Below are 9639 nucleotides of genomic sequence, written 5' to 3'. Positions count from 1 at the left end.
ATGAACGTAATAAAGTTAATAAAAGAAGGAAATGACGGTTGTATGGTTGTATGGTTACGAAAGGGGTACCGAGCCCTAATAATACTCGAGGTATGATGCATGGTTGTATGGTAACGAAGAGGGAACTGAACCCTACTAATATTCGAAAACAAGGGACCAGACCCTAATAATATCTGTGATGTTAGGGACCAGACCCTAATAATATCTGTGATGTTAGGGACCAGACCCTCATAATATCTGTGATGTTAGGGACCAGACCCTTATAATATCTGTGATGTTAGGGACCAGACCCTTATAATATCTGTGAGGTTATAGGGCGAAAGGCTCTTTAAAACGTATGATTACGAATGTAAAGAAAGTATGTAAGTAAGAAAGAAAGTATGTAAGTAAGAATGAAGGCATGAGTACTTATGTGTGTATGAAAGAAAGTTATGAGGTTAAGTACGTATGTATGTAATAAGGTATTGTATGGTATGGTATGATTAACTAGAACTCACTCAGCGTAGCTGACTTTTAGTATGCACGCAGGTGAGTAGGTTGAGACAGCTGGCTTGAGTGGAGGACACATGGCAGAAGACTAAAGCCTGGCATCTGAAGATCTGCTATGTTTTATAAGCTATGTTTTGATTTTGAAAGACAAGAGGAATGTTTTAAGACATGATTATGAATCGATATGTAATGTTTTATGAAAGTTTTATATTCCGCGTAAAGTTTTTAATTAACTCTGATATTTAGAACTGTGTTTATGAGTAAATCCAACACGAAAGTAGGGTTACCGGTAACGGGGCCTTACAAGTTGGTATCAGAGCAAAGTTCAAGAGATTTAAGCATCCTACATGCTTAGACTTGAACAGAGAATGGGATTTAAGTAAGAAAAGAAAGAAGATGCCAGTTCAAGAATGCCATGTGTCGCTCAAGCAAGATCAGTAAAGGTGAAAGGTATGATTAAATGATATATGTTAATGAGAAAGAAAAGATATGAGAATGGTACGGATAGGAATAATTGATTGTTTGAATTGACTAACTACTTAAGTAGAACCAGCACAAATAGACTCATAAAAGGAAGTGTATAGGACACGGAAAGTAACGTGATCAGCTAATCACAACTGGCCACTGTTATTACCTGTTAGCCTTACTATCCTTGTACTAGATAGTTCCTTGAGTGATGATGTTTGTGTTTTCCCCTTTAGAATACTAATGGCTGGAGTTGGAGAATTTGTTGAAACTGGGGGTCGCACTGGGCGTCGTGGCAGGCCTCGTCTTGTCCGGCAACCCTCGGTGGAAGAAGCTTCCCACACCGAAGATGAAGGAAGCGCAGCTGGAGGAGACCAGAACAACAACGAGGAAGTTCAACTTAGCCCTGCAGTTCAAGCAGCCATCGTTCAGGCTGTAGTTGCTGCTGTGAAGAACCTGAATCCCGAAGGATCTGCTGGAAGCCGTGAGCGAACTGCTGAAGGGGCGGGTGGTGATGGTAGAAAGGATGGGGAAGGTGAAAGAGGGGCCTCGAGTGGGGATAAGTCTGTGAAAGTCGATGATAGGAGAGGAGGACAAGGTGGGTGCAGCTATAAGTCCTTCAAAGGTTGTGACCCGCCTAAGCTGACTGGTTTAGGTGACGCAATCGCTACTCTCCAGTGGATAACCGCTATGGACAAGGTTATCCGCATTAGCGACTGCCGTCCCGACCAAGCTGTGGGTTATGCTACTCAGTCATTCGTAGATGAGGCTATGTATTGGTGGGAGAGTTTGGAGCAGAGGAAGACCCGTGAAGAGATCAAAGAGATGAAGTGGGAAGATTTGAAAGAGTTGGTAATGAAGAAGTTCTGTGCAGATGCCGAGGTTGAAAGAACGGAGATGAAGTTCCAGAATTTAAAAGCCGGTATGATGACGCATCGTGAGTATACCACGGAGTTCAACCGACTATCTAGGTTGGTGCCTGACATGGTTGACACTGAGGTCAAGAGAATCAAATGTTATGTGAGGGGGTTGCCACAAAAGGTCCGCATGTTAGTCAGGGCGATTCAACCTGCTACTTTTGATTCGGCTGTTGGACTCGCGGAAATGGTCTATGCTGACGTGGCCGCGGATGATAGGGCGGAAAGGGACGAAGAGATAGAGAAGAAAGGGGTCACTCCTGCTAAACGACCCGGTACTCAGTTATGGAACTCCAAGGATAAGAAACAGAAAGTGTGGGAGAAGAGATCGTGTAAGACCTGCGGAAAGAGGCATGGTGGTGAGTGCAAGTGGGGTAAAAGTTCTAATGTTTGTCTCAAATGTGGAAAGGCTCATGGTGGAGAATGCAGAATGGGGTCGAATGCCTGTTATAAGTGCGGGAAGGTAGGGCATTATGCCAATGAGTGCAGTGCGAAGCCAGCATGTTACAAATGTGGCAAGACAGGCCATATGTCAAGGGAGTGCACAGAAGGTGTAGCTGGAGGTAGTGGAAAGAAGGATGCCGATCAAGCTAGGCCCAGAACCAGAGCCTACATGCTGACCCAGGAACAAGCCAGGCAGATTCCGGATGTCGTCACAGGTACGTTTCTAGTGAACGATGTTTCCGCTTCTGTATTATTTGATTCTGGTGCGAATAGAAGTTTTGTAGCTACGGCGTTTAGTAAACTAGCTAAAATGAAAGGCTGCCGAGTGTCTGAAACTTTTGTAGTAGAAACCGCAAGTGACACTTCGGTGAAAATAACAAAAATGGTTAAGAATTGTAAGATAGAGTTAGAGGGACATGAGTTCCCTGTTACCTTGTATGTTATGGCCTTAGGAGGGTTCGATGTAGTCTTGGGTATGGATTGGTTGTCTGAGTTTGAGGCTCAGATAGTATGTAAAAGTAAGATGATAAGGTTAAAGTCATTGGATGGTAGTGCGGTGACGGTTTATGGTGATAAGGAGAGTTATGGGCTTAATGTCATTTCGATGATAAAAGCCGAGGGTTTGTTAAGGCGAGGGTGCGGTGCCTACCTGGCGTATGTTGTCAACGCTACGGCCGAGACGAAAGAAATGAAGAATGTTCCTATTGTGCGCGACTACCCAGAAGTATTCCCTGAGGATCTTCCGGGGTTGCCACCTGAGCGAGAGATAGAATTTCAGATAGATCTAGTACCAGGAGCCCAGCCCGTCGCGAAGGCGCCTTACCGTCTAGCACCGTCCGAGATGAAGGAATTGATGTCCCAACTGCAAGAACTCCTCGTCAAGGGTTTTATCAGACCGAGTGTATCTCCGTGGGGTGCACCGGTTTTGTTTGTGAAGAAAAAGGATGGAAGTATGAGAATGTGCATAGACTATCGTGAGTTGAATAAGCTTACGGTAAAGAATAGATACCCCTTGCCTAGGATTGACGATCTGTTTGACCAACTGCAAGGTTCGAGTTGGTTCTCACGAATAGATCTCAGATCAGGCTACCATCAACTGAAGGTAAAGGAGGCAGACGTCCCTAAGACGGCGTTCCGAACGCGATATGGACACTACGAGTTCCTCGTAATGTCATTCGGTCTAACAAATGCTCCTGCAGCATTTATGGACATGATGAACAGGGTGTGTCGACCAATGTTGGATAAGTCAGTTATCGTTTTCATTGATGACATATTAATATATTCAAGGAGCGAGTCTGACCACGCGGAGCATTTGAGAGAAGTATTGGAAGCTCTGAAGAAAGAGAAGTTGTATGCCAAGTTTTCGAAGTGCGCGTTCTGGTTAAGAGAAGTGCAATTTTTAGGTCATGTGGTTAATCAGGAGGGGATTACCGTGGACCCAGCTAAGATTGAAGCGATAACGAATTGGAAGACTCCGCAGAATCCGACTGATATACGAAGCTTCCTAGGGTTAGCTGGCTACTATAGGAGATTCATCGAAGGTTTCTCCAAGATAGCCGCACCGCTGACCGGTATGACCCGAAAGTCGATAGTATTCAGTTGGGGGAAGTTTCAGGAGGAAGCCTTTGAAGAATTGAAGAAGAGACTCACGCAAGCTCCAATCCTTACTTTACCCGATGGTGATGAGGATTTTGTTGTTTGTGCTGATGCCTCGCATCAAGGGTTAGGTTGCGTGTTGATGCAACGAGGGAAGGTGATAGCCTACGCGTCTAGACAGTTGAAAGTCCATGAGAGTACTTATCCGACACATGATTTGGAGTTAGCAGCTGTAGTGCATGCTCTTAAGATATGGAGGCATTACCTGTACGGTACTAAGTGCACTATCTATACAGATCATAAGAGTTTAAAGTACTTCTTCGAGCAGAAAGAATTGAACATGAGGCAGAGAAGATGGTTAGAATTGATAAAGGATTACGACTGTGAGATTAAGTATTACCCCGGTAAAGCTAACGTGGTCGCTGATGCGCTAAGTCGTAAGAATGAGGAAGTCCTTGCAACCGTGAAGTCATATAAGTTGATCATGAACTCAAGTCTTTTTGAAGAAATCATCAAAGTGCAGTCAGAGGTGTTAGTAAACGAAGGGTTAGTAAAGAAAGAAAGGATTTATGGCCAGCAAGATGAGTTGATGGAAAACACTTATGGAGTTAAAACTAGATTTGACCGTATGTGGATTCCACGCCATGGTGATCTTAGAAGTCGAATCTTAGATGAAGCTCATAAGTCAAGGTACTCAATCCATCCTGGAGCTACAAAGATGTACCAAGACTTGAAAAGAGATTACTGGTGGCCAGGAATGAAGAACGATGTAGTGGATTATGTTAGTAAGTGCTTAACTTGCTTACAAGTCAAAGCCGAGCACCAAAAGCCTTATGGGAAGATGCAACCGCTAGAGATACCTGAGTGGAAATGGGAACACATCACCATGGATTTCATAACTAAGCTACCTCGTACAGCTAAGCAACATGATACCATCTGGGTGATTGTGGACCGTTTGACCAAGAGTGCTCACTTTCTGCCCATACGAGAGGCCATCTCGTCAGAAATGTTAGCAAGCTTGTTCATCAAGGAAGTGGTAACCAAGCATGGAGTACCGTTATCGATCGTGTCTGATAGGGACACACGGTTTACTTCGAGGTTCTGGAAGAAATTTCATGAAGCTATGGGGACGAGGTTGAACATCAGTACGGCGTATCATCCTCAAACCGATGGACAGTCTGAAAGGACGATCCAAACCCTTGAGGATATGCTACGTGCTTGCGTTTTAGATTTTGGTGGAAGTTGGGATGATCATCTGCATCTGGCAGAGTTCTCCTATAACAACAGTTACCATTCGAGTATTGGTATGCCACCGTTTGAGATGCTTTACGGTCGACGATGTAGAACCCCGGTGTGTTGGGGTGAGATTGGTCAGAAAGAAATGGGAAGCCTTGAAGTGGTTCAAGAAACGTCTTCAAAGTTCGATCAGATCAAAGCAAGAATGAAAGCCGCTCAAGACAGACAAAAGTCTTATGCAGATAAGCGACGACGACCAATTGAGTTTAACGTTGGCGACTATGTGATGCTTAAGGTCTCGCCTTGGAAAGGAATTATCCGTTTTGAAAGAGAGGGAAGCTAAGTCCGAGGTACATTGGACCATTTAAAATTTTGTATCGTGTGGGGGAAGTAGCTTATAAACTGGATTTACCCGATGAGTTAAAAGGAATTCATTCAACCTTCCATGTTTCTCATCTGAGGAAGTGTCTAGCTGATGACACGTCTCACGTGCCATTAATGGACATTGAGGTTGATGAACAATTGAACTACATCGAGCAACCGATAAAGATCGTTGATCGCAAGGAGAAGCAGCTTCGTCACAAAAACTATACCTTTGGTAAAAGTAATATGGAAACACCGCAAGGGATCAGATGCTACTTGGGAAGCCGAGGATGAGATGCGCAAGTTTTACCCTAGTTTGTTTATGTAATAGTTAGGTTTCGGGGACGAAACCTCCTTAAGGGGGGAAGACTTGTAACATCCTAAAATTTATAATGTTGAATAAAGAAAGTTATGTTAGTGATTTCGCGTTTTAATTATTAATATCGAGTAGGAGCGGGTCATGGACTTGGATTAATTGAGATAGGATAAATGAGAATGGGATTTCAGGGATATAAATACCCCCAAAATCCCAAAATATCTCATTTCTCACCAAACTCCACACACACTCCACACACTCCTCAAAACACACATACTAACCGATCAAGATTCGAAGCCGAGACCGAGATTTTTTTGATAGATCTGAGTTGGTAAGGTAAGAACAAATCCACCAAAGCTTATATTACTGAAAATGGTTAGGATTTGATGGGTTAACCGAACCCGAAACCCAAACTGCCCAAATCGGACCCCTAAAACGTCGATTTTAGGCCGATTTGATGGTTGGGATTTGTAGGCGCCGATCATACGATTCCGTGGGTACCAAAATCGAGTTATTTGGCTAAGAAACGAAGGAGTTATGGGCAAACAGATCTGCAGCGCGATAACTTCACCTGCAAGATTAAGTTCGCCTGATGAACTTCGCCTTCAAGCGTAACTTCGCCTTCAAGCGTAACTTCGCCTAGGGTATAACTTCGCCTGAAGCCAAGTTCGCCTAAGGTTTAACTTCGCCTGAAGCCAAGTTCGCCTAAGGTTTAACTTCGCCTGAAGCCAAGTTCGCCTAAGGTATAACTTCGCCTGAAGCCAAGTTCGCCTAAGGTTTAACTTCGCCTGAAGCCAAGTTCGCCTAAGGTTTAACTTCGCCTGAAGCCAAGTTCGCCTAAGGTATAACTTCGCCTGAAGCCAAGTTCGCCTAAGGTTTAACTTCGCCTGAAGCCAAGTTCGCCTAAGGTTTAACTTCGCCTGAAGCCAAGTTCGTTTATAAAATAAATTAAAAACCTAATGGAAAATGTGTTAAGGCAGTTATCGAAAATAAAATTTTTCCAAGCTGACCTGGCAGCTTAACCCCAGCCAGGGGCTCTGCCCCTTGGACCCCGCTAGGGGCTGCCGCCCCTAGAACCCCGCTGCCAGGGGCGCTGCCCCCGGACCCCCGTTCGTTGAGGGTCATATATAGATAGAAATACAAAACGAGTAGTAGTAGTTAATTGATATGTGTAAATATTATACAGTTAGCCGAGCCCAGTTAAAGAAAGGAATTACGATCAACGGCGAGCGTAACAGGATCCAGGTGAGTTTCTAGCCCCATTCCTTGTTATGTTTTCGGGGCTGTGTGCATACTTGATGTGTTGTTAATACATTTATCCTAAGTGATAAGTGTATGCCATATGTGATATATGTGATATGTATGAATGATTGCTTGATGGTTCGTGAACGATCTTCGGATATTGCACGTACTGTCAGGTTGTAACGTTATAAGCCATATGTGATATATGGGATATGTATGAATGATTGCTTGATGGTTCGTGAACGATCTTCGGATATTGCACGTACTGTCAGGTTGTAACGTTATAATTATGGTAAGTATGATATGTATGTTTATGTGTATGAACGTAATAAAGTTAATAAAAGAAGGAAATGACGGTTGTATGGTTGTATGGTTACGAAAGGGGTACCGAGCCCTAATAATACTCGAGGTATGATGCATGGTTGTATGGTAACGAAGAGGGAACTGAACCCTACTAATATTCGAAAACAAGGGACCAGACCCTAATAATATCTGTGATGTTAGGGACCAGACCCTAATAATATCTGTGATGTTAGGGACCAGACCCTCATAATATCTGTGATGTTAGGGACCAGACCCTTATAATATCTGTGATGTTAGGGACCAGACCCTTATAATATATGTGAGGTTATAGGGCGAAAGGCTCTTTAAAACGTATGATTACGAATGTAAAGAAAGTATGTAAGTAAGAAAGAAAGTATGTAAGTAAGAATGAAGGCATGAGTACTTATGTGTGTATGAAAGAAAGTTATGAGGTTAAGTACGTATGTATGTAATAAGGTATTGTATGGTATGGTATGATTAACTAGAACTCACTCAGCGTAGCTGACTTTTAGTATGCACGCAGGTGAGTAGGTTGAGACAGCTGGCTTGAGTGGAGGACACATGGCAGAAGACTAAAGCCTGGCATCTGAAGATCTGCTATGTTTTATAAGCTATGTTTTGATTTTGAAAGACAAGATGAATGTTTTAAGACATGATTATGAATCGATATGTAATGTTTTATGAAAGTTTTATATTCCGCGTAAAGTTTTTAATTAACTCTGATATTTAGAACTGTGTTTATGAGTAAATCCAACACGAAAGTAGGGTTACCGGTAACGGGGCCTTACATCTGGGCAACAAAGGCAACTGAAGGGGTAGAAGGAGGATTGATAGCCAAGAGAAATTACTCTTGGCTTTCTGCTTTAGTGAGTAAATCGCGGAAGGGGAGCGGATCACGGGTGGTACGAATGGCAGTGGACCAACTTTCAAAAGTGGAACCAAGGCCACAAAGGAACCAGTGGGTTTTGTCTGTGTCCATAACGAGATGACCAATGGCCGAGAGTTGATCGCAAATGGCTTTGAAGCGGCGACCATAATCAGCCACGGTGGAGGATCCTTTATTCATGCGACGAAGGTTGTCTCGGAGCAAATGCATCCGTTCAAGAGAAGTATTGCTATAGGCTGCTTCAAGGGCGGTCCAGATTTGTCGAGCCGTGGTTAGACCAAGGATTTCAGCAACAGCTTCTTCGGTGAGAGAGGAGTTAAGGATAAGAATGGCCTGCTGATCGGAGATCGACCAGGCCGTGAAAGCGGGATTAGGTTGCGCAACGGAGGCGACGGTAATGGTTTTGGGTGGTGGGGAGAGTGAGCCATCAACATGACTGAGTAGATTTTGATTAGCGAGAAGAGGAAGTAGTTGGTTTTGCCAATATAGGTAGTTGGTGGAGGAGAGCTTGATGGTGAGCATGTGGAGAATAGTGGCCATGGGTAGCTTAGTTTCGGTGGTGTTAGAGGAGGAGGAAGAGGTATTGATGGACATGATGATGAGAAGGAAGAGGATGAACAATGGAAGTGAGTTACAGGGAGAAGGATCTTGAGGGTGATACCATGAAAGAATAAAAACTCTCTTTTAATTTCATTAACAAATTTACAACATTGTAAATAGGAAAACTAGACTAGTTACAAGGAGATAAATACGGTAAGTTACAACTAATCTTTGACTATACAATTTGAATTAAACGTGGTAAAGAGTGATTCCAGGAGATATTGGTGGATGGTTATTGACTTTGGTGATTTGTTTTATTTTGGCAAATATTACGGTTGTTAATGATGATAAATCAAATAGCGTTTGCATCTTACACAATCATTAATGTACGCGCAAACTTTGTTGGTTTGTATTATGGTTTTAAGTTTACTGAAGTTAGTCATGTTGATAGAAATGGTTGAGATTTGAGTACCCCAAATATATTAACTTTATTTAATTTTTAATAACAGAGGATGTAAGTCAAATTCATGAATAAGCATATTAACCGAATGAGTTTACTTGAACTTTTATGACTTTAGAATGCTCTAAATGCTTAAACTATATTAGTAAATGGTGTTGTGCGGAAGGGTGAGTGTTTAAGAAGGTTAATGAGATCTATGCTAAATGTAAGTTTTTAATGTGTTTCAGTTCCTAATAATTGGAGATTCTTTAGTCATGATGTAGCACATGGTGTTTTTTACGTAACGTAATTTTTAAACTGAGATTGTTCGGGAGACATGGTCCAAGCTCTCACAATCAGTTTCCAATCTTTCCTGAGTTTA

This window comes from Bidens hawaiensis, unplaced genomic scaffold (genome assembly GCF_021521415.1).
Source record: "Bidens hawaiensis isolate Kalapana, Puna unplaced genomic scaffold, B.hawaiensis_p1.1 tig00001016_1, whole genome shotgun sequence".
Taxonomy (NCBI): domain Eukaryota; kingdom Viridiplantae; phylum Streptophyta; class Magnoliopsida; order Asterales; family Asteraceae; genus Bidens; species Bidens hawaiensis.
The sequence above is the reverse complement of the archived record's forward strand: the minus strand, read 5'-3'. Positions refer to the sequence as shown.